This window comes from Saimiri boliviensis, chromosome 8 (assembly GCF_048565385.1).
Source record: "Saimiri boliviensis isolate mSaiBol1 chromosome 8, mSaiBol1.pri, whole genome shotgun sequence".
Classification (NCBI taxonomy): domain Eukaryota; kingdom Metazoa; phylum Chordata; class Mammalia; order Primates; family Cebidae; genus Saimiri; species Saimiri boliviensis.
This window is the reverse complement of record NC_133456.1, coordinates 85,514,432-85,537,369: the sequence shown is the minus strand read 5'-3', so window position 1 is coordinate 85,537,369 and position 22,938 is coordinate 85,514,432. Positions and strand designations below refer to the sequence as shown.

Sequence of the window (22,938 nt, the reverse complement as noted above, 5' to 3'; positions counted from 1 at the left end):
TCCCCACGTGAAGCTTGTAGGATGTAAACTTTAATTTCTTTAAACAGGGACAGGTCAATGGCTCTCTGATAAAAGGCAGCTTGGGTCACACTGTTCCCCACAGAAAAGCACCAAGTGATCACTCAAACTCTGTAGTTTCCTCAAACTGATGTTGGTTTTGTGGAGGACAGAGACTGTGTCTTGGGACACCCACGAGTATCTGTGACAAGGGTCTCATTAGAATAGTATCACTTCTGTTTTTAAAAGCAAGCAATTGTTCAGCACTTTTTGTGTTCTGGGTACTGTGCTAGGTGCTTGTTGTATTCCCACTAAATCCTCAGAACCACCATATATCACAGATGAGAAATTGAGAACACTTTCTCACCAGTAAGCCCTATACCTTTGAACAAATGAAACCAGGAACAAATTAAGTGAGCCTTGATTCCTGAAAGCTGCTAGTTCTGAACAATTGGGGTGGGGGTGGTGTGCGGTATAGATGCCACCTAATATGCCTATTTTACAAATGGAGACACTGAGGCCCAAAGAGGGGTCTGGGATGTCAGAGAGGAAAGTTGAGGGGCTGGAGCCCTGCTTTCTGAAAGCCAAGAGGGCACTGAGAATACACAGCTGTGACTGATACGGGTGACAATATGGGTCATTCAAGGCCCAAATAGGCAGTACAGAAAAGTTGCAATGACACGAAAGGCCTCATAATACCCATACACCTTAGGGATTAAAGAACCAGAGTCAGCTAGGCACGGTGGCTCACACCTGTAATCCCAGCACTTTGAGAGGCTGAGGCAGGCAGATCACGAGGTCAGGAGATGGAGACCATCCTGGCCAATATGGTGAAACCATCTCTACTAAAAATACAAAAATTAGCTGGGCATAGTGGCACATGCCTATAGTCTCAGCTACTTGGGAGGCTGAGGCAGGAGAATTGCTTGAACCCGGGAGGTGGAGGTTGCAGTGAGCTGAGATCATGCCACTGCACTACTACAGCCTGGGCGACAGAGTGAGACTCCATCTAAAAAAAAAAGGAAGGAGTTTGAGGGACCAGTTCTGCCTTTTACTTGCTGCCTTGGGTAGCCACTTAACCCTTCTGCACCCCAGTTTCCTCATACTTAAAATGGGAACAGCACAAGTACCTTTCCCCAAAGTGTTGCTGTGAGGATTAAGCAAGATAATCCTCATGAAATGCTCCGCACAGTGCCTGGTGCAGACTGAGGGCCCAGCCATTGTAATTTATATTATCTTGGTGGGCTAAGGAATGTTCATGATGCTTGATTTTCAAAATGAATCAAATGTAAGCTGCTTTTCCAATAGTACTTCTGATCAATATAGTTTTCTTCAGTCTAGAATCTTCTGGGAACAACATTGGAGGAAACTTGCCCTAAGCAGACTTTTGAATTTTAGAGGAAAAACAAAGAATTAGATGGTTCAAAGATGGGAATAAAAAGAGCCATTGGGGCCAGATGAGGTGGCTCACACCTGTAATCCCAGCACTTTGAGAGGCTGAGGAGGGCCAATCACTTGAGGTCAGGAGTTCAAGACCAGTATGGCCAACATGGTGAAACGCTGTCTCTACTAAAAATACAAAAATTAACTAGGCATGGTGGTGCACACCTGTAATCCCAGCTACTTGGGAGGCTGAGACCTGAGAATTGCTTGAACTTGGGAGGTAGAGGCTGCAGTGAGCTGACATCACACCACTGCACTCCAGCCTGGGCAACAGAGTGAGACTCTGATTCAAAAAAATAACAACAATAAAAAAGAACCATTGGGACATAAGACATCTGCCAGTTACTAGCTGGGTGACCTTAGAAATAATAACAGCTAAAGCCAATATTTATTGAATATTCCTATGTGACAAGCACTGGTTTTAATATTTTTTATATATATATATATATAACATACATTATTGTTATTCATAGTATATTTTCATTAAATTCTTACCATGACCCCTATGAGGAAGTTATTAGATGTTGTTTCCATTTTCTAATTGAGGAAACCGAGGTTTATCACTTTCCTGCCTCCAGCCTCAGTTTCCCCAATTGTGAGAGAGGCTAGTTCACACCTGCCTGCCTCATGGCGTTCCAAAGAATACCCAGAAGACAAAACACATGAGGTTTGCGTTTGCTCCTCAAACACAAAGACCCAAATAATAACCGCGGTTGGCTACTATTCTGTACTGAGCTCCAGCCCGGCAGAGGCCCCAGTGGTGGGTGGGGAAGGCATGTTGATTCCAAGGGGAGACACTGGCCCCTAAGGAGCTTGTCATCAACCACATGTCCACTCTCCAGAGTGGAGACCTGGAATGGGGGCATGTCTTACTTCATTCAACATGTTTCTTCGGGTCTTTTCTCTCTAATTCCTGCTGTTCAAGATCAGCAGGGAAGAGAGGTACTCAAAAATTAGTCCAACTCCATTTTAGTTATAGATTTGTCCCTGTTGGCTTGTCCCAAATGACCCAGGTCCCCCAAGAAAGCCACTGGAGAAAGATAATTTGCTCTTAGACAGGGACAATGCTAATTTGAGCAGCCCCCACAGCGGTGTGGTATCTCCCACACCAGGCGTCCTATGGCCAGTGATGCAGTCAAACCAGCAAAGTCATTTACAAAACCCTCAGAGTGCTGACTCACCAACATGCAAGCTGTTAACTCCCCCTGGACACTGGACCCACAAGATGGAATTCCTCACTTGGCTGAGGATGGAAAGGTGGTGACACAGGATGCATCCCACAAAAATATTAGGGTGGCCTTCAGTTGAAAAAGGCAAAGTGAAGCAATCACCAGACTCTTTCCTCCACGGTAGGATGTGGAAACCACCTGGCCAACATCCACCCTGTCATTACCTGGTGTGGGTGTGGGGAGGAGGGCAGGTTCACGACTAATGGAGAGATCTCTTTGGATTGCATGTGAAGGTTTGACCAATGCAAAGGACATCAGATTTGAAAATCCAAAGCTATCAGCCCATGTATTAGCACCATTCAGCTAGTGGAGACACCTGAGCCTTCCTGTGATCTAGATAAGGAGCAAACCCTCCTGTTACCTGGTGCAGACCTTCATATATTTTATAAGCTCTATCACCCTTGGCCATTCTGAGCCTCTTTTACAGTGGCCTGGAGCTTGTGGGTCAGGGGGCATGTGAGGGTTTTGGTGGGAGTCAGAACCAGGTTTGAAGCTTGCCTTTGCCACTCTGGGGAAGCTGCCTTTTTATACCGTAGTTTCCTCAACTGTGTGATGGGAACGGTATCTGTTTCACAGAATTGGCAGTAAAATCAAATAAGATAACACCTCCCATCCAAACAGAATAACTCAGTGTTTCCCAGACTTAAGGATGTCTCAGGACAGTAAAGTTAACACAAAACAAAGAAAACATGAGGTGAGTCAATCTAGCATTGCCAGATACCAACATTAAAAAATAAGACCTCAGTCATCAACATCATAGAAGAAAGGCAATCTTAACACTGAAAGAGCAGGTAGGCCACAATCTCAGGACAAAAGGGCCTCCTTTCTCTTCTAGAAAGCTCCCACCGTCCTCCTCATCTTGCTGTGGACAGGGAACCCTGCCACAGACCAGCGTTGCCCTGGCCTCACTTGGTTGCTGGGAAACCACTCAGATGCTGTACTCCAGCACGTGGAGGGAGCCTGGTGGATGTGAGTTTCCTGCCTGGTTTATCACACTCTGATGTGCTGTCCAGGCATTGCTGTACACCCTCCACTCCGAGATGGGCTTCAAAGGGCAGGACATGGGCAGTCCACAAAGTAGGTCCTCAGCGAGGGTGTGGTGAACAGAGGAAGGGGGAACACTCAAGAGGGAGCAGTGGGGAGCCACAGAGGCCCTGCAGAGAGACCAGAAACAAAGGGAGGGTGCCAGCACCTGCCTGTACACCGCCAATCCACTGCCCATCCCTGTCCCCCACATACAGAGGATTCTGTCCTCTGACTGCAGAGCAGACACAAAGGCTCTGGGGGCAGTCAAACAGCAACAATAACGTTCATGTCAAAAGCATGCAATTGTTCCATTTTGAAAGGGCAAAGCAGAAAGACACAGCTAAAACTTTGTTCTCCGTCCAGGCTTGACATAGGTGGGGACAAATTGCTGATTCTCAAAGGAGGCACCTTTAGGATCAGTAAGAGACACAACATCTAATCCACTGGGCGGGAAGCCATTGCTGCAGAATGGGACCCCGTCATCCTCCTAACAGCTGGCACCTCCTGAGCATTTGCACATGCCGGCATAGACAGAGCGATCAGATAGATATAGAGAGATAGATAGAGAGTTAATATATAGAGGAAAACAAAAAGAATATATATCCATCAACCCCTTAACAAAAGGTACTATTCTCTCCATTTTACAGACGAAGAAACTGAGGCTTCTAAAGGTTGCCACCTTACTCAAGCTCTTAAGTGACTTCAAACTTTCCTTTTGGTGATTAAACGGCATGAGGCAAATGCATAACACTTTTCTCAGAACCACGCCCCCAGAGACAGGAGAGTGGCCGAGGGGTGCAGGGCTTGCCTGAGTGCACCAGGGCTGCATGGAGAAGAAAATAAGGGCAACAAAATCAGATCCTAGAGGAAAGTCATTCACTTATTGATGGGCAACGTCAAGGTCTGATGTTTCTCACCTGGTCATGAATTATAAGAGGCCCAAACCCATTTTCGAAAAACCTTAGAAACAAATTCTTCCAACTTAAATCCATAACTACCTATTAGGTAACTGATTTATTCACTGATGAATCTCAAATGCCTAAGACAGTGCCTGACACATAGTAGGTCCTCAACAAGTATTTGCTGTACCTTTACTGAATTGCTTATCCATGTGGAAAGCACTTTTTAAAAGCCTGCTCAGGGGGTCCAGTTCTTCCTAACCAGATGCTCTCAAATAAAATATGAATGTTTCTTTTAAAACAGAAATGGAAACAGCACAAGCCTTGCAGGGAAATTCTAGCCTGGCTACTTGCAGGCTGTGACTTCTAGAAGGTTCCTTAGTTTCTTGGAGTGTCAGGGGTCTTGTCTGCAATATGGGGATAGGGATAACTCTACATCTCTTGTTCATACAGTGGCAATCATAAAATAATGATACAATGGATCATATCATGAAGAAAGGTATTCTGTGCCATGAGTACCATGAGGTGGGTCCCCAGGGCCACCACTTTAAGCCTCTTCCCTCTGTGGTTTCCAAGCCCCACATACTCCAGTAGCTATAAGAGAAACACGACTAGTTGTCTCTTCTGTTCTGGAGGGGCCTCAGGTCCTGGGCTGTTCCAGCTGTGGTTCCCTGGACCTAGCATCTAGACAGCTCCTGCGTGGGGCCCTAGGGCTTCATTCAGCAGCCTTCTCCATCACCACCCAGCTCACGTTCACCTCTTCTGTTTTTTCACATCAGCTTCCCAACTCTGGGCCTGACAAAGCCAGATACCAGGAGGAGAAGTGCTCCGGCTTATCCATGGAAACAAACTGCTGCTTTGAGAGACAAGACATCACCTAAACACAGGTCTATTTCCGCAACACTTGAGCCCCATGCCGAATGCCAACTCAGAGGTCACAATGAGGTCCCCAGGGTTTCTACATGCCTGCACTTAGGAGGTGCTCAGGGACGAGTAGATGATCCATAAATACCGTATTTCCATAGATGCAGAAAGGGATGATGGTTTCCTTATGCCTAAGGAGTCTCACTTCCAAGAAATTACAGGTGCTAGGAGCTTTCCCATATATCTTTCTTCATCTTCCAACACTGCTATCGTCTGATCCCCACTTTACAATGGAGAAAACTAAAGTCCAGAGAGACCCAGTTACAGTTTCAAAGTAGAAAACTCAGAATTTGAACTCGTGTCATTCCAACTTGATTTTACTGGGTTTGGGAAATTTTTGATGAATCATATTAAATCAGAGAGAGAGAGAGAATTTATTTTCACAGTAGCTCTATTTTTTATTAGTTCAAAATCTGCGTATTTTAAGAAGACATACAAGCTTGGAGTTGGGAAGCAAACAAAATCCAAGCCAATGTGATTTCAATTTCTGTTCAAAGGGTGGACAGAGTTAACACACAGATGCAGGCATTAGGATCTGCTTTGGCAGAGTGAGCCTAAAATAGCTACTGTCCTATTCCCTGCCTCTCTCCCCAACCGTCATTCATTAATTTCTGCTTTGTGGGCACCAAGGCTTGCTGGCTGCAGACAAGTCATCTGGCCTTGCAGACTTTTTCTGCAGCAGGGTAATAAATGTTCACAGGGATCCGACAGGAGATCGATGAAGGGACACGTCGGGGTCACGATCACAGCTACTGGAGGTGCTCATTCTGGGGGGATCCCTGGGTCTGAAATGATTCTCTCAGTGACCCCAAGAGCATCTTCATGTTTCATCATCTTGACTGGCACTTGAAAGAATGGTTTGTGATTTTCTGATGGGGACAGCAGCACTTGGAGGGTTATGAACCTCCAGGATGCAGCTTCCTGGGTTCCCTGGGGCAACACCGGGTAGACCGGGTCCCTGCTTCCCCATCCTTCTGGCTAGCCTGCACATTTAAGAGGACAGCACTGGGCCTGGTTCACAGCGATGCGCCCAGGAGCAGTCACTGAGCCCAGGACATGTGGTGGGGGAGATGAGCCAGGAGCAGAGGAAAATGGAAGCCCATACCCGCCAGACACTGTGCACTCACCAGGGGATTCCTGTGTGGGTGGGTGGGTGGGTGACTGGGCCTTACTCACTGGCAGCCCTGGATCCTGCAACAGGCTCTTCTGCTTCTAGCCATCTATCATTGTGTCCCTACAAACTTACATCAGGGGCTGGGGCCTAGGGGCAGATAGATGTATGAATGTCCATTTTCTTCCAGACAGGATTGATAGAAGCATTAAGTGAGATAATGCAGGAAGGCCTGCCTGACGCACTGTATCGCAAAACACAAAAGTGTGAAGTCATTCCGCAACCAACAACCTGTGGACCTAAGGCTTGGCAATCATACTTTTTGGAGGCTGGGGAAATATGGTTCTGATATTAAAATCGAAAGAAATGTTATCTGGTTTTTTAAAATCATGGATATTCAATCCACATTTCATAACTCTCATAGTGGAGAATCCAATATGCCGTGGCTAAGGACCTCATGCTTCCATTGACCTTCCTGTGAAATGGGTACAATCTACTCTTTTCCTGTGTGAATGCCTCCTATGTGACAGGCCTGCTCTGGTGTGGGAGCACTGCAAGGAACAAAAAAGACAAAACCCCCTGCCCCCTTCCATTCCAGTTAGGTGGACAGGATTCACTCCCAGCAAAGTGCACACCAAAAGCTTGGCCCTTCCTTTGACTGTGGTTCCTTTGTTATTTTTAAAATGAATGCCGTAACAAATGCCTGATTCTGCTTCTTGCTCTTTGCAGGGATCTGATCCAGAGATAGAATCATTCTAGCAATAGAGACATAAGCCTACCTTATTTCTTTGTTTCTGTTATGTGGAATCAGCTCCCTCTTGTGGGGCAATCACAAACTAGAATGCAAACTCCATGAGGGCAGGGACTTGGTCTATTTGGGTCATGGTTATATCCCTAGAGCCTGGCACGGTGCCTGGCACATAGCAGGCAGCCAATAGATGATTACTAGGTGAATGAATATATCTAGGTAGTTCCAATGATTTGATAGCAAATGATGTTCAGTGATCATCTCTGCATAAGCCTCTCTGCTCATGGGACCATGTCTCTGTTGAAGGCACCATGCAGTGAACTTACCAGACCAGAGCACCTGTGTCTTTATTTTTAACCTTTTATTTGGAAGTAAAGGTTCACAGGAAGTTGCAAGGAAATATACAGGGAAGACACACGCACTCCTTCCCACAACCTCCCCCAAAGTTAGCATTTGCATAAACAGATATAATGCCAAAACCAAGGAATGGGCATTGATACAATTGACAGAGCTTCTTCAGATTTCACCAGGTATGCAGGCACCCATCTTTGTGTCTGTGTGTGTGCACACATGTGCATATGTAGCTCTATGCAATTTAATCAGATTACCTTTGCATAACCACCACCACTATCAAGGTACTCAACTGGACTGTCACAAGACCCCCTTATACTACCCCTTTACAGCCGAATGGCCCTCTCCTCTATCACTAACCTTTGACAATCAGCAGTCTGTTCTCATCTCAGTAATTAGGTCATTTCACTAATGTTACATAAATGACATCATGCAGTATGTAACCCTTTAGGAGTGGCATTCTGCACTCCTTGAGGTTCATTCAGGTTGGTGTGTGTATCAATAGTTTGTTCCTTCTTATTGACAAGTACTGTTTTGTGGGATGGATGGACCACAGCTGTTTAACACATGAATGTATTCTTAATTCAAGTAGGTGCTACTAATTGCCCTCAATGGGCTGTGGAATAGAAATTCTGACCAGCAGAGTATACAGCACCCATTTCCTCTCCATTCTTGCCAATACTTGAGAGCATCACATTTTTCAGTTTGTCAGTCTGATGAGTGAAAATTGATCACTCATTGTTTGGGGACATACATTTCCCTGATTCTACCAATAAAACACTTCTGGAAAACTCTTTGCACATTAGGGAGATCTTAGGCATTACAAAGACTTTAATTAGGGATGTCTGCCTGCCCTCTCCCCACCTTCCCCACTGCTGACAGCCCTAGAGGTCAATGCTGATGTTGGCAGCTGTGCAAACTGAAGGCATCTATGGCCCTAATTAATAGCTGTATCCAAGTCATTTCCAGTGTAATGTTTGTGGTTCCTTATGATTAAAATGGGAGGTCTAGCTCCCTACTCTGAATTTTGGGTAACCTCATGACTTGCTTTGGCCAACAATGTCACTAGAAGTGACACTGCTGTATTAGTTCATTTTCATGCTGCTGATAAAGACATACCCAAGACTCGTCAATTTACTAAAGAAAGTGGTTCAGTGGATCTACAGTTCCACGTGGCTGGGGAAGCCTTACAATCATGGTGGAAGGCAAGGAGAAGCAAGTCACATCTTACATGGATGGCAGCAGGCAAAAAGAGAGTGCTTGTGCCGGGGAATTCCTCTTTTTAAAACCATCAGAGCTTGGGAGACTTATTCACTATCACAAGAACAGCACTTGAAAGACCTACCCCCATGTTCAATTACCTCCCACCGGGTCCTTCCCACAACACGTGGGAATTCAAAATAAGATCTGGATGGGGACACAGCCAAACCATATCAACTGCCAATTCTGAGCCTAGGTCTCAAGAGTCCCCACATGCTGCTTGCATGCTCTCTCTCTTTCTCTCATACCTCTACCACTGGCATGTGAACAAACACAGGCTAGTGCTGGGGGATGAGACACTACAGGGAGCAAAGGAGAGCTGACATACTTGAGGTCATCCTACACCATCCTAGAGCCAGCCAACCCCCAAGCAATTGAGAGCCCACCAGGATCCGCAGAGATACCTACTTGACCTAGAGACAAGTCAGAGAACCCAGCCAGGACCACAAGCACCATTTAGCTCACCTGGAGATTTTTCAGCAACAAGACATGCTTATTACTTTAACATGCTGACTCTGGAGCAGTTTGTCTTGTGACAGTTGCTAACAGTGATACAGCAGTGCAGGAGGAAATCTTCAGCTAGACAAAGCTCCCTGAGCACGGTGACATCCCCACAAAACAGATCTGAAGAAGTCTCTGGTAAAGTCAATCTCAGATGTCTTGGTTGCAACATACAAAAGTCCCACATAAGTTCTCCGCCTCAATCCCCAGCCTCCAGCCACCCACTCTGAGTAAGGAACTTGAACAACTTCTGTCAAAGACAGTTATCGTCTTAACATGACAGTGGGTGAGAAACCCAAAGTGGTGAAACTGCCTCCTCTCCAGCCTCACCCTATGAAACACGGTGTTTGCAGATAAAAATACTCTTTCCCCTCCTCTCCAACATGGAAACTGTCCAGGGTCAGCCTCCCACACACTTCCACTCAATTTCTGACTCTGGTTATAAAACCTCATGCCCAAAAATAGATTCCAAGGGGATTTCATAGACATGTTCTCTGGCATAATTGCAGTGTTCCTGCAAACTTTGGGGAAATTCAATTTCAGTCTTTGAACACACCGTCTTCAAAGCCCTGCCTCCCAGGTATTAAACATCAGGATGAGCTGCGATTGATTCCTCTCTCTCTCTGGTTCTCCCACAGTGAGGGCAGGTGTCAGAGACAGATGTTCTCCACATGCTTCTGCCTCCTTTGGTTTCAGCCGTTCCTCTCCGTACCCACCTCCGAATTGCCTGGTGCGGGGTTTCTGCAGCTGCCTGGCCTTGCTGACTCCGCAGCCTCCTCTGGCTCCTGGTTGTTCTTCCTTCCAACCCCTGCCCTGCCCTCCCTCTGCTTCCCAGAAACAAAGGCAGCCCCGACACCCCCTCACTCAGTTATGATCCCTTTAGTCATTGCAGCTTCCCCTTTCCACCTCATACAAGTGCAGAGTTTGGGCAGGAGAGAATGCTGGAAACCAACCATCCCAATCCCCTTATTTTTCAGATGAAGAATGGAAAACCAGACTGGCAGGAAAGCCAGTGGAGTCAAGTTCAAACATGGAAGTGGTAACCAAGGTAGAATGGGAGTCCAGGGATCCCACACCAAGGAGTTGCCATTAGGTCTGGTTACCTACCAACTTTCAAACCAGCAACAACACTATTGATAGTAAGAATAGCTCCATTATTAAGTTATGATATGCTTGGTACTGGAAACATTTCACTATTATCATCATTTTACAGATGGAAAAATTGAGGTACAGGTGAGGGAAGTGTTTTCCATAAGGTCACATAGCTATTCACTGGCAGGGTGGGGATTTGAAGTCAGATTCGTTGCCAAAGACCATGGCTCCTCAAGCCCACCCTGAATCCTGTTACAAACACCTCTCCCATCCTCTGCATTTTCACTGCACCAAGCCTTTCCTAGGCCTTCTTGTCAGTTTCCAGACTTCCCTTGCAGTCACTCCACCACCTGCTGGTCTCAAGTGGGCCCTCAATGGTCATCACAGCCCCTTTGCAGAAAGGAGCCAGCTTTTCAGAACAGATCTGTGCTCTAAGCCAGATCCGACCTCCTGGCTGCGTGACTTTGGGCAAGCAACCTCACCCTCTGAGCCTCAGCATCTATAAAATAGAGATAGAAGAATCTACTCCATAGAGACACAGGAAAGATGAGATAAATAACTATAAGGACAATACCTTACACAGAGGAGACCCTCCAGAAAGAGTCCCCTTTAGACTCTAATGCACTCACTCCCACTGTCTGAGGACACAGATGTTTTTCTCCACCACGTACCACTACCCATCATGGTATCTATCCTTGTGGGGCCTCTTCCTATGGATGCATTCCCTGCCTCCACCCTATGGCATATACAGTCTGCCTTAGAGGCCAGGCTTCAAGTCCACATCTTTCCTAGGTTCTAGCATTTTCTCCATGATTGAATTGCAACATCTTTGAGGACAAAGCCGTTCCTATACTCTCTGAAGTACTTAGAGCATCCCCTCAAATTGACAGGTGTGCAGCAAATCCTAAATCTCAGGGTTTGATGGAACATTTACCGATTTCACTCATTCATTCATTCAGCCAATATTTTTCTCAAAACCTACCACGTGCCTTGCCCTGTGCTAGCCTTCAAGGGACTTGGGAAGGAATAAGTCTCAATCATTGTTCTCACATAGCTCCTTGCCTAGCAGGACTCTCCTGGACAGTCAGTGCACAGTTGGGGCAGATGCTAGGGACTGCTCCCCAGTGGACACTCCCTCCTATTTCTGGCTGGCAGAGCCCTGACAGTGTCAGTTTCTACATGTGCTCTCAACTAACTCAGAGATAAGTCATGGGTCATTTAATCCCTGCTGGGCCCATTCCTCAGCCATGATTGGTTTAGGCATGGCCACGTGACCCAATTCCAGCCAATGACACACAAGAGGAAGTTGGCAAAGATGTCTGGGAAAAAATTCCTCCCTGATAAAAGGAAACACAGAGATACCTCCTGCTTTTTGTCCCTGGGGTGTTGTGAGTTCTTCAGGGGATGCTCCGGACAGGGGTAATGCCTTCTGGTTGATGATGGCAGAGAGAAAGACACAAGGACCATGGGTTTTGATGGCATGGATGAGCCACTGGGCTAACCAATTCCAGAGCTAACCTATCTTTGATTATGTGAGATAAGAAAAGGCCATATGTTTAAGTCAGCTGAGTCAGGAAATCCAATTCACGGAAGACAAAAGCAGGCTCCCTGGCTCAAGAGTTAGTACACAATGGTTAACACTCTGACAATGGGCTGCAGAACACCCCTCCTGGGCCCTGACAGCTCTGCCTTGCTTTGGGTAGTGAGGATAAGGAGTCTGAGAAAAAGTTTCACAAAGAAGTCTCATATGACTAGTCTTCCTTTGCAAGGATGAGCAGGAGCTGGCCTCTCACAAGATGGCATCTGCAAAGACTGGAGGCATGAGCCATCCTGGGATATGTGCAAAGGATAGGTTTGGAGTTGTGAAGGAGCCCACATACTATAATTGAAGACAACAGCTCCTTTTGCCACATCCTCTCCAGGCCTTGCTTTGCTCCTCTGTAAAATGGGGATGGAGACATTCCTTGCAAGGTAGTGGTGAGGTTCCAAAAGGACTGTGCACATGAAAGCACTTGTAATTGCCTGGCTCTACATAAATCATAACTGTCATCCACTCTTACTCTTTGCCTGTGGGATGGTCATCTAAAGCCCTACGGGCCTTGAAAACCAGCTCCTTCTGCTTCCTCCTCCCTCTCTTCCACTTCCTTCTCCCTCTCTTCCACTTCCTATATCCTGGTTCCCTCCAGCCTTCCAGCCCATCCACAATCACCTATTCATCTCTCTTCCGTCAGACCCTTTGCAAGCTGCCCCTAAGCCAGGAAGGATTTCTTTACCTGATCATATCATAGCTCTCTTCTCTTCTTTGACCCTAAACAGTTCTCTCTGATTCGGTGACTCCACTTTTAGGAATTCATCCTCAGAAGATGTCTGGACATGTGCCCAGGGGCCCACATACAAGAATATTCATCACAGTATTGTCTATAATAGAAAAATTCTGGACACAGCCTATGTGCCCATGAGAAAGGAATCTGTTAAATAAATCATGGCAAAGCCACCTACAAAAGATAAGGTAGAGGTATATTTATTGATACTTAAGATGTCCATACTTTATTACTGAGTGAAAGACATAGAAAAACAGAATATCTGTTTAATTATCTATCAATCATAAAGAACTGTCTGGAAGGACAATTGACAAAGTATTAATGGAGATTAGCTCTGTTTTGTGGGGTTTAGAGTTTTAATTTGTTCTCTGTATTTTTCAGTACTCCTTGAATTTTCTATAATCATTATGTAACATCCCTATAATCAGGGGATATGATAGTTTGAGTGAGTTCCCCAAAGTTCACGCACTGGAAACTTAATTCCCAATGCAACATTGTTGAAAGGTGGGGCCTTTAAGAAGTGATTAGATCATGGGGACTCTGACCTCATGAATGAATTAATATTTTTATCTCCAGAGTGTTTCCTTGTGGTGAGACTGGGTTTGTTATAAAAGTGCGTTCAGCCTCCTCTTGCTGTTCCTCGTTGCCCTTCCACCATGAGATGATAATAGTAAATAGACTCTTGAAAGATGCCAGTGCCATGCCCTTGGACTTCCCAGCCCCCAGAACTGTGAACCCATAAATTTCTCTTCTTTATAAATTACCCTGTTTCAGGTGGCCTCTTAAAATAGCACAGACAGACTAAGACAGTCTGAAAAAAGCTACTTTTATTTCGAAAAGGGAAAAAATACATAGAGAGTCACAGCTAAAATCAACCTACTTTGGATAATCTTCCTGAAAGTCATGTGAGACAGGATTGGAGAGTGTGCTATACTTCCACTGACCTGGGGCCCTCTCCATGACACCTGCCTCTGCTTGGAAACTTTCTAGTGTGGTGAGCTCAGTTCTGTGCCAGATCAAGCTCTGTTGGTAGCAAACTCTTTCACAATGCACAGGAATCTCACTCTCTGTCCTAATTCTGCCTTCTGTGCCTCACAGAAAAAGCCCAATGCTCCCTTCTCCCCGATGTGCTTGTCCCCCTCCACCCCAGCCACTGGTCAAATAGCATGATTTCCTGGGGGAATGTCCCATTCTAGGCAGAGCATGAATAAAGGCCTGGAGATGTGCAAGCAAGTGGCCCATTTCAAAGATGTTGTGGACTTGTCAGGCATAGCATGGAGAGATGAGGACAGGGTGAAATTGGAGAAGTCAATATATGCCATGCATGCTAGGGAGACTAGCCATTACCTTGCAGGGCTGTGGCTCTCCCCCATTTTGTGTTCGTAACTCCTTCAAACACTAATATTTTTGACATCATTCTTGAAGGAATGAAAAGACTCAAAACATCTCCAAACAAGTTGTGATTATTTCAGTCTATGCCCTACCAGCAACTGTTAAAATGAACTGAGTTATGCTCAGTAACAAGCATGCCCAGTGTGCTATAGCTTAAAACAAAGGCTTACTTCTCACTGATGCTACATGTCCATCATGGATTGGCTGTGGGCTCTGCCCTGTGTCATTCTCACTCAGGGAACATGACTGAGGGAGGTTCCATCTCCATGCTGCCTTGATTGCCAAGAGAAGAAATGGGGAAAAGTAGCAAACAGCATGCTGGTTATTAAAGCTTCCATCCAGAAATGACACATGCCACTTTTCAAAGCTCATTGGCTAAAGTAAGGCATGTGGCTATGCCTAATGTCAAAAGAGGTAAATAAATTCAATTTATTATGTGGTTAGAGGGCAAGGAGCTGGTGATATTCTTATAGCACGAATGACTAACCAAATTACTACATTAAAAAGGAGAGAGAGAAGAGGAAGGAGGAGGGAGGAAGAGGACAAGAAAGGCACTGATTTGCTGAGAGAGTAGAACTTTCCTGACCGCCTGCTCTTATCCACTCCTGATGGCAATGTTGGAGAGATTCCACTCAATGTGGCACCTGTCTCTGTGCCAGTCTCATATACGAAGCCCCTTAAATCCAACCTGTCTACTGCAATCTCCTTACACCCTCACCCATCATGGCTCACCCAGTTCTATATTACGACTGCTAGATGTTCACTTCAACAGTTCATTTCTCCAAATGGCACCAAAAGCAGATTTTTCAGGTTAATGAGTTGACAGTCTACCATGAATTTCTAAGAAACACTGAACAGCAATCACTTAGGCAAGGTGGCCTCATCCTAGAGAGTCACTGTCATTGGTGTTGTACCCACTGTTGTTGAGAAGTGACAATTTGTGTTTTATAAGAAATGCATTCATCCAACGTATATCTGTTAACCACCTAATATGTGCCCAGGTCTGAGGATGCAAATTTTATTTTAAAAAACAAAAGATCCATCATTTCTTTTCTCTGTAACTTAGGTCTGCCTCCTATTTATCGGGTTGCAGAGCCCTCTGGAAGCCTGAGGGAAGCTATGCAGACCCTCTGCTTATGCCCCCGCAAAATGCCCAGGCTTACAGACAGTTATGTATGATGGAAGAAAGGTGCTCAATGGCTTTAGCATGAACATCTCCAGTCCTCCATCACCCTTCGCACACATCTACTATGTGCCTACGTCTGAGGATACAAAACTTAAAAAAAAAAAAAAAAAAAAAAAAAAAAGACCCAGTCAGTCCCACCTTCTGAGAAACATAGTGACAACTGGGCAACAGATGTTGAGGCCCAGTTTTCCTTTTGTTGGGTACTCTTTGTTCTTCTTACAACCTCCTCCTGTCAGGGCCTAACATGTCACTGTTTTCCAGTTGCCCAACCTCATGAAACCAGGAAGTAGCTGATACAACATCTTCATACCAGCGGGCTCCCAGCTACCCAGAGCAGCCACTGCAGCAGTGAGACCAGCTTGGAACTGAAAACCCACAGACTAGGTTTGAGATCTGGCTTCATCAATGAGTAGCTGCCTTATTGGGGAAAGGAAGTGGTATTTAGCCACATCACAGGCTTGCTGTGAGGATTAGAAGGTCAAAATTATATGTGAAAAGTGCTCTGTAAGTTACAAGGTGATGACGATAGTAACACTAATAGCTGACATCCAGAAAGTGCTTACCATGTGTTCCAGGCACTATTCTGAGACCTTGACTTGTCTTAGTCCTTGCCGTTCTTACAAGAGTATTCATGAGGCAGGCACTCTCAGGATAGCTCTTATAGATGAGGAAACTGAGACAGAGCCAAAGCCACTTACCCAAGATCACAGACACAATTAGAAAGCACTGACTCAGCTGGGCGCGGTGGCTCATGCCTGTAATCCCAGCACTTTGGGAGGCCGAGGTGGGCGGATCATGAGGGCAAGAGATCGAGACCATCCTGGTCAAAATGGTGAAACCCTATCTCTACTAAAAATACAAAAAATTAGCCGGGCATGGTGGCGTGTGCCTGTAATCCCAGCTACTCAGGAGGCTGAGGCAGGAGAATTGCCTGAACCCAGGAGGCGGAGGTTGCGGTGAGCTGAGATCGCGCCATTGCACTCCAGCCTGGGTAACAAGAGCAAAACTCCACCTCAAAAAAAAAAAAAAAAAAAAAAGGAAGAAAGCACTGACTCATTCCCAGGCAGAATGGTATAGAAAGGATGGAGCATCGCACAGGCGCAGCTCAGTGCTGCTGTTTGTCATTGCACACAGAAACATTAAACGGACCTGCTCGGCCTTTCCAGGTTCATCTGCCTGCATGGCCATTCACTTGGGCTCAGCCCAACACAAACTTTGGTCATTTTCCTAAGTCCAACTTTTTTATTTTTAAATGAGGAATTGGGTGGGTCATTACCTCTCCCCAGAATCCTGCCTAGATGTTATGTTACAATGCCACCAATGCCATAATATTTATAGCACCTGAGCTACTGCAGGAAAAAAACAGAGAAGCATTTTCTGTTCCTGTCATGTTCATTCTAAGACCAATGGATATTCCCTTCACTCTGTAATGAGATTAGCTGAGGCTTGTTCATTCCCCTACTCCCATCATTCCTCTTCTCTGTAACTTAGGTCTGCTTCCAATTTCTTGGGTCACAGAGCCCTCTGGAAGCTATGCAGCCCCTCTTCTTATGCCCCCATAAAATACCCAGCCCTACAGACTGTTATATATAATGGAAGAAAGGCCATCATAGGCTTTAGCACGAACAGACCCAGTCCTCCATCACTCTTCAAAGGTCTCTACCCTGGAGAGAATTCTCAGTGACTCATCCCAGCCTTTCCCAGCCCCTTTCCTGTCTCCGCCCTCAGGAGGCTTGGTGTCTTCTCTTAATGGGCCATGATCAGCATCTCTGCCCTTTCTCCTCTAGGAAGAGAGTCCTGCCTACAGAAAGCTTGTCCTGGCTGTGCCCTCTGTACCTGAGTGAAGCCTACCTGGGCAGGACCACCGCATGGTCTTCCTTCTAGGGGATCAGTTAGCAGGCACCCATTTGACACTCACCCTCACACAAAGCCAGGACCTCCAACTTTGCCTTTATCCTATTAGGGCGAAAATTTGTATTTGGCTTCTCTACCTGCCACTCATTTGTTCCTCAAATTGTTGGAGTAGTGTGGAGGAGAGATGCTATTTATGGGGCCCACTCCCGCACCATCCCAACATCTGCCATTTCCTCGAACTCCAAATCAGTACACACCTTTCAGCTCACACAGCCATTCTAGTTGAGTGATTCTTGCTGGGCAGTTTATGGAAATCTCTTCGAGTCTCAGCTTCCTCACCTGTCAAATGCAGATTGTAATAACCATCTTTTCTAGCTTCTGCATTTGATGCTTTGACATCTGAGGCCTTGCTAACCCTGGAGGGACTCTCCCTCCCAGGGACAGCCAATTACTTGACATATCGAAGGACTGGCCTATGAAGGCCCCTTTCATAAATGCTCAGCCCATCTTCTCAACCACTTCCATTATGCAGCCTCTGCCCACTGGGCCATACTGCCCTGCCCTAATCACCCAGGACCAGGTACCAGACTACTAGGAACAGCTACTGTGCCCCAGAGCCTGCTGAAACTATTCAAAGTAGCCAACCTTGAGCCTGCTTACCCTGCCTGACCCGTCCCTCCCTGTGGAGACCACAGTAAAGGCTCTTTCCCCATCTTCCCCTCACTCCCTCTGCCTCCTGACAAATCCTAGGGCTTCCCCATGTGGCCCTGCATGGCATGGCAGGTCCTCGCCTCTTTGGAATCACGAGTAACAATCTTTTCAGGGGCCATCATCTCCCGAGTGGTTGGCCTCACCATAACTGAAATAGTAATAAAACCTATATTTTAAAATGATAATATCACCTGCATCTTAGGATTGCCGTGAAAATAGATACACATGGAAAAGTGTCTCACACAGCACGTGGCATACGGCAGGGGCTTAAAAAAAAAATGTCAGTTTCTCTTCTCTCTGCCCTATCCATAGCTCTCCTCTTCTTTTACCTTTGTCTTCACTCACTTCTTCCCCGCTGCCTCTTCCAAGTATCAGCTGTATAATTTGTAGGACCCAGTACAAAATGAAAACGTGTAGCCCCCTGTTCTAAAATTGCTAAGAATTGCAATCTGGTGGTTGCAGAGCATTAAATTCAGTGGGAAGCCCTTCTCAGCACAGGCCATACATCCACAAACCTGGCCCTGATCCCGCCTCCTCTCCATCAAATTCTCTTCTGCTTCCCAAATATTTCTAGCCTGATTTTTTAGTCCCAAGGACCTAACAGTTTCTCCCTACCTCTGGGCGAGTCATTCTTTCCCCTTTGTTTGGTTCTATCAGCAGATTCCAATTTTTAGATACCATAAAGCTTTAATAATTCCACATAATTGGAGAGGGTGGAAAGGAGGCCAGTTTGAATTAATAAAAAGTCTGAGAAATAAGACATTACTAGAGAAACGCAGTTTTATTATTCTGTAACAGATTTATATGACAACAGGGGAGACACAAAGAAGAGGGAAGATAGGAGGAAGTTAGTTTCTTGTATGCAATTTAACACAAAAGATTTAGTTTGCAATGAGCATATTCTCTTATTTGTAAATTATGCTACTAAAAATCCTCTCCCTTAAGTAGGTTAATATTTCTCTTGCTGGCAATCAGTTTGCTTAGTGAAACTGTTCTGCCACTACAGATGCTGGTAAAATTCTTCTGCGGTGATTCTATATAATGAAATGATTTCCATGACCTTGCAGGCAGTCCATAGTATGGATTGGGTTAGAGCAAATTCTCATCAAGAGAAATCCTGCACAACAAATTCTCTCTCTGCTCCCTACCTACAGAATAGTCAAATCTTCAGAACATCCTTCTAAAATTCAGCATTTACTATGTGCCAGAGCACCAGGCTTAGACTTAATCTCTGCTGACTCCTGCTGTTTCAGACCCAACTCTTGTCCCGCTGCCACCGGATCTGGATCTACTGTGGGGGTGGTATCCCTAAATAGTCCATATACCCTCCAAAACTCCATGCCCTAGCAACCTGGGCCTGTAACGTTCTCCCCAAAGTCTGTCAAAGTCATAACTCACATTTCAAGGTCCAGGTTAGAGGTTCCCTACTCCAGAAAGCTGCCTCTGATTTTCCCAGGCAGACTGTGTCTGTCCCCACTGCACATCTATTACATCACTGTGCTACTGCCTGTGAATCCTCTTTGCGACTGTGCAAGCACCTGGACCCTGGGTCTCACTCATCTCTAGGGAAGCATGGTAGCCCAGCAGGTTGGTAGCGGAAGTAGTCCCAGCTCTACTACTAACCAGCTGCATGTAGATGGTAACACCGGCTTGATAGTGTTGTGAGGATTAAACCAGATGAAACCCCAAAAGTGCTTAGTACCCAGCCTGGCAAAAAATAATTGCTCAAAACATATGAATAGTTCTTGCCAGACACTGCTATATAAACTCCACGAGATTGCAGGGTGGCCACGCAGCCCAGTGTTGCTGGGCCTTCCTGGTTTATGCTCTGTGGACCTGGTGTTTTTATTAATCGTGCCCTCTCTCACTCTCAAGGTATTTCAGTTGGATGACAAACTATATAGCCAGCCTAGATAGCTGGGACCAGGTCTGTTTTATTTAGCAATATGTCCCTGGCATATCAAACAGTGCTGAGCACATATTAGGTTCTTTATAGAAATTTATCAAATGAACAAATGAATGGGTCTCTGAGAGTGCTTAGTAAGTGCTTGCACCTGGTAGGTGTTTGATTTCTGCTAGCTGTGGCTGATCTCTCTGTATTTCCAAGTGCCTCCTGATTCAGAGAAGGCAAGAATCAAGGCTTGGAGAGTGAGTAAATGAATGAATGAGTGACCCCAACCCCTCTGCCATCTCCTCTGTTGTCAATAGTACCTCTGGGGGAAGGAATGACCTCACCCAGAGGTAGGGAGAAGAGTGGGACAGATGGAAAGGATTGAAGGTGACGCTGTTCCCACCAGACTTTACGGAGAAGGGGTCTCTTCCAGGTGCCATGGCAGGGTTTTGTCGTCACTTCCGTTAGACATTGGGTATTGGTTTCTGCCATGGCAGCAGCAGGAAATCACAGCCCAGAGTTAGCCCACCCAATGGCCCAGTGGGCTTCTGAGGACACTGGGACGCTTGTCTCCACCTAACATTCTATACACAGGCACAGATGCTAAAGAGCCCAGCAGGTGCTGCCCCTAACAGCCCACACAGAGAAGAGGAAGGGCATGGGAGTGATTAGCCCTCTTTGGTTTCCCTTCCAGGGCTCAAAAAGGAAATTTCACAAGCTGGTAGCCAAAATGTTTTGGACACAGACCATACACTAGGCATGGGCATGACGGTGAGAACTTTAAAAATATTAATTCATTCCGCCATTAGAGTAGCCCTATAAGGTGGGGACACTGAGTCTGAGAGGGGAAGTGACTTGCCAGAGGTCACACAGCCAGTAAGAGACAGTGTCCCAGAGCTCAAATTCCTCAGGTGTAGGAACCGAACAGCAGTCCTCTCCATCCATTCTAACCCATTATAAGAAAGGCCAGTTCTTACTCCTGCCCCCTGCTGTGTGACCTTGAGGCCAGCTCACCCTCTCTGGGCCTCAAGTCCCTTTTCCAAGGCTAATGTTCTAGGAGGCAGTGTTTCTAGAGCTAGGACATCCCCGAAGGCCAGGGTGTTCCTCCTGAGGCATCAGGGCAGGAAGGGTGGCCAGGTCCTGGATGAGTCCGAGTCCAGAAACATGCTGTACTGGCCCACCATAAGGGCCTGAGGCGCCTGCCCAAGCCCAACCTTCCGAAGAAGGCTTAGACACTGGGCTGAAAAATCATGCTGTGGATCTGAGGCCCCACTGAATGCGGGGCTTCCGAGCTCTCGTGTCACCAGGCAGGCTTGGGGTTGGGGCTGTGGCCAGGGGGGCCAGGAGGAGGGGAGCTAGGAAAAGCCGAGGCTGGAGATGCGGAGAGCATTTGGCAGAGGGTCCTCTAGCACCTGTGCTCTTAGCAGCTGCAAACCACGTTTGGGGAAGGGAGAAGCCCCCCGCCCAGGGTGAATCTCTACAGTTCTGAACCTGTCCCCAGCCTGCGGGAACCAGAGCCAGGAGAAAGGGGGCCCCTACACTGAGGAGAAGCCAGCTGGGGAAGTCGGAGCCATCTGGGAAGAAGAAATTGGGGGTTCTAGCGCCCCGGACGCCCCCCCAGCTCCGGGGCTGCTCCGAGCCCGGAAAGTTTTCGCGCAGCAGGCGCAAGGCGCGCCCCCTTCCCTCACCCGCAGGCGCCGGGTCCGCGGGCGCCCACCCCTGCCCACCCCGGCCCGCCCCGCCCGACGCCTGGTGCCCGCTCAAGGTCACCGCTGACAAGGCGCCTGCCTCCGTGGGGCGAAGGGACCAGGACGCGCTTCGGTGCGGGCTCCCGCGCTGGCCCGGCGGGGGTCTCTGGGACCGAGCGCCCACGGAAGGGAAGCCAGCAGGGAAGGCGACAAGAGACCGAGGGAGAGGGGGAGAGGCCCAGAGCCCCGGGCCCGGCCGCCCCTGCCTCACCTGCGCCGGCTCCGAGAGCGAGATGCTGCCGCCGCCGCTGCCGCTGCCGCTGCCGCCGCCACTGGTGCGCGCCCGGCCCGGCCCGGCCCCGCTGCTGCTGCGGCTCCTCTGCCGCGGCTGCCCCGCGCTCGCCTCGCCCCGCGGCCCCGCCGCCGCCGCCGCCCGCCCGCCCGCCTCCCTCCCTCCGCCGCCGCCGCCGCCGCCGCCTCTGCCACCGCTGCACTGCGCTCTGCCCGCCTCCCCCTCCCGCCCTTCCCGCTCCCTCCTCCCCGCGCGCTCCCCCTCGGCCCTCCCCAAACTCCGCACGGAGAGCGCCCCGCGGGACCGGAGCGCGCGGCCCCGCCCGCGCCCTCCTTTGCGCGCACCAGTGGAGCTGCGGGGAAGGGTCTCCCGCCCCGCCCCTGGGCGTGTCTCCAGGTACCTCCATGGGCACAGGCCCCCGTCCCCGCCCCACTCCCACAGCCAGCCTGGCCCTGGGAGGCATCCTTACCATTCTTCCCCACGGGTCAGGGCGCCCCAAGCCTTCCCAGCACACCTGAGCCTGTGAATTGGCCACGCGGGGTGGAGCGCATGGGGTGTGGAGTGGGCAAAGGAGGAGAGCCGCTTTGGAGCAGGTGACCCCTGGGCCAATCCCAGGGAGTTTAGCTTAAGGGCCCTCAGATGCGAGAAAAGTTAGGACAGTGAGCAAGGGCATGCTTATCTGCCAGCCTCCAGCCTGGCCCTGCTTAGGGCCTGGAGGAGTCCAGGACAGAGGACCTGCCTAAGGAGAAAGTTGAAAACCCCAGACACGCACAGAAAGCACCTCCCCAAAGTAGGCTTCCCCTCCTTGGCTCAGACCCCAGGTCCCTGAAAAGCCGAGCTCTACCAGGAAGCCGGGCCACCTGACTCTCAGCGCCTGGGTCTGCTCCATGCCATCAATTAATCATGCCTGCTTGTTTATTTATTTATTGGCTTTATAAAAAGCCAAATGCACTGCTCACAGGAAGTGGAGACGGGGAGGGGAGGGGAGGGCCTGACCATGGTAACTCCCCTTCCCAGGCCTC

The 22,938-nt window shown here is 47.8% G+C and overlaps 1 protein-coding gene across 9 annotated transcripts in view; it reads right to left on the bottom strand.

The window, feature by feature from the left end:
* ATP2B2 (ATPase plasma membrane Ca2+ transporting 2) overlaps window positions 1–22,126 on the bottom strand; it is a 401,304-nt gene extending 379,178 nt beyond the window's left edge. For 8 of the 9 annotated variants that reach the window (XM_039478683.2, XM_039478686.2, XM_039478687.2 and 5 more), the window contains exon 1: window positions 21,896–22,064. The gene's annotated coding sequence lies outside the window, so the exon portion shown is untranslated. Of the gene's footprint in view, window positions 1–21,895 lie in introns of all 9 variants that reach the window. The other variant, XM_039478690.2, reaches the window with a different exon arrangement.
* Window positions 22,127–22,938: the final 812 nt, after the last annotated feature.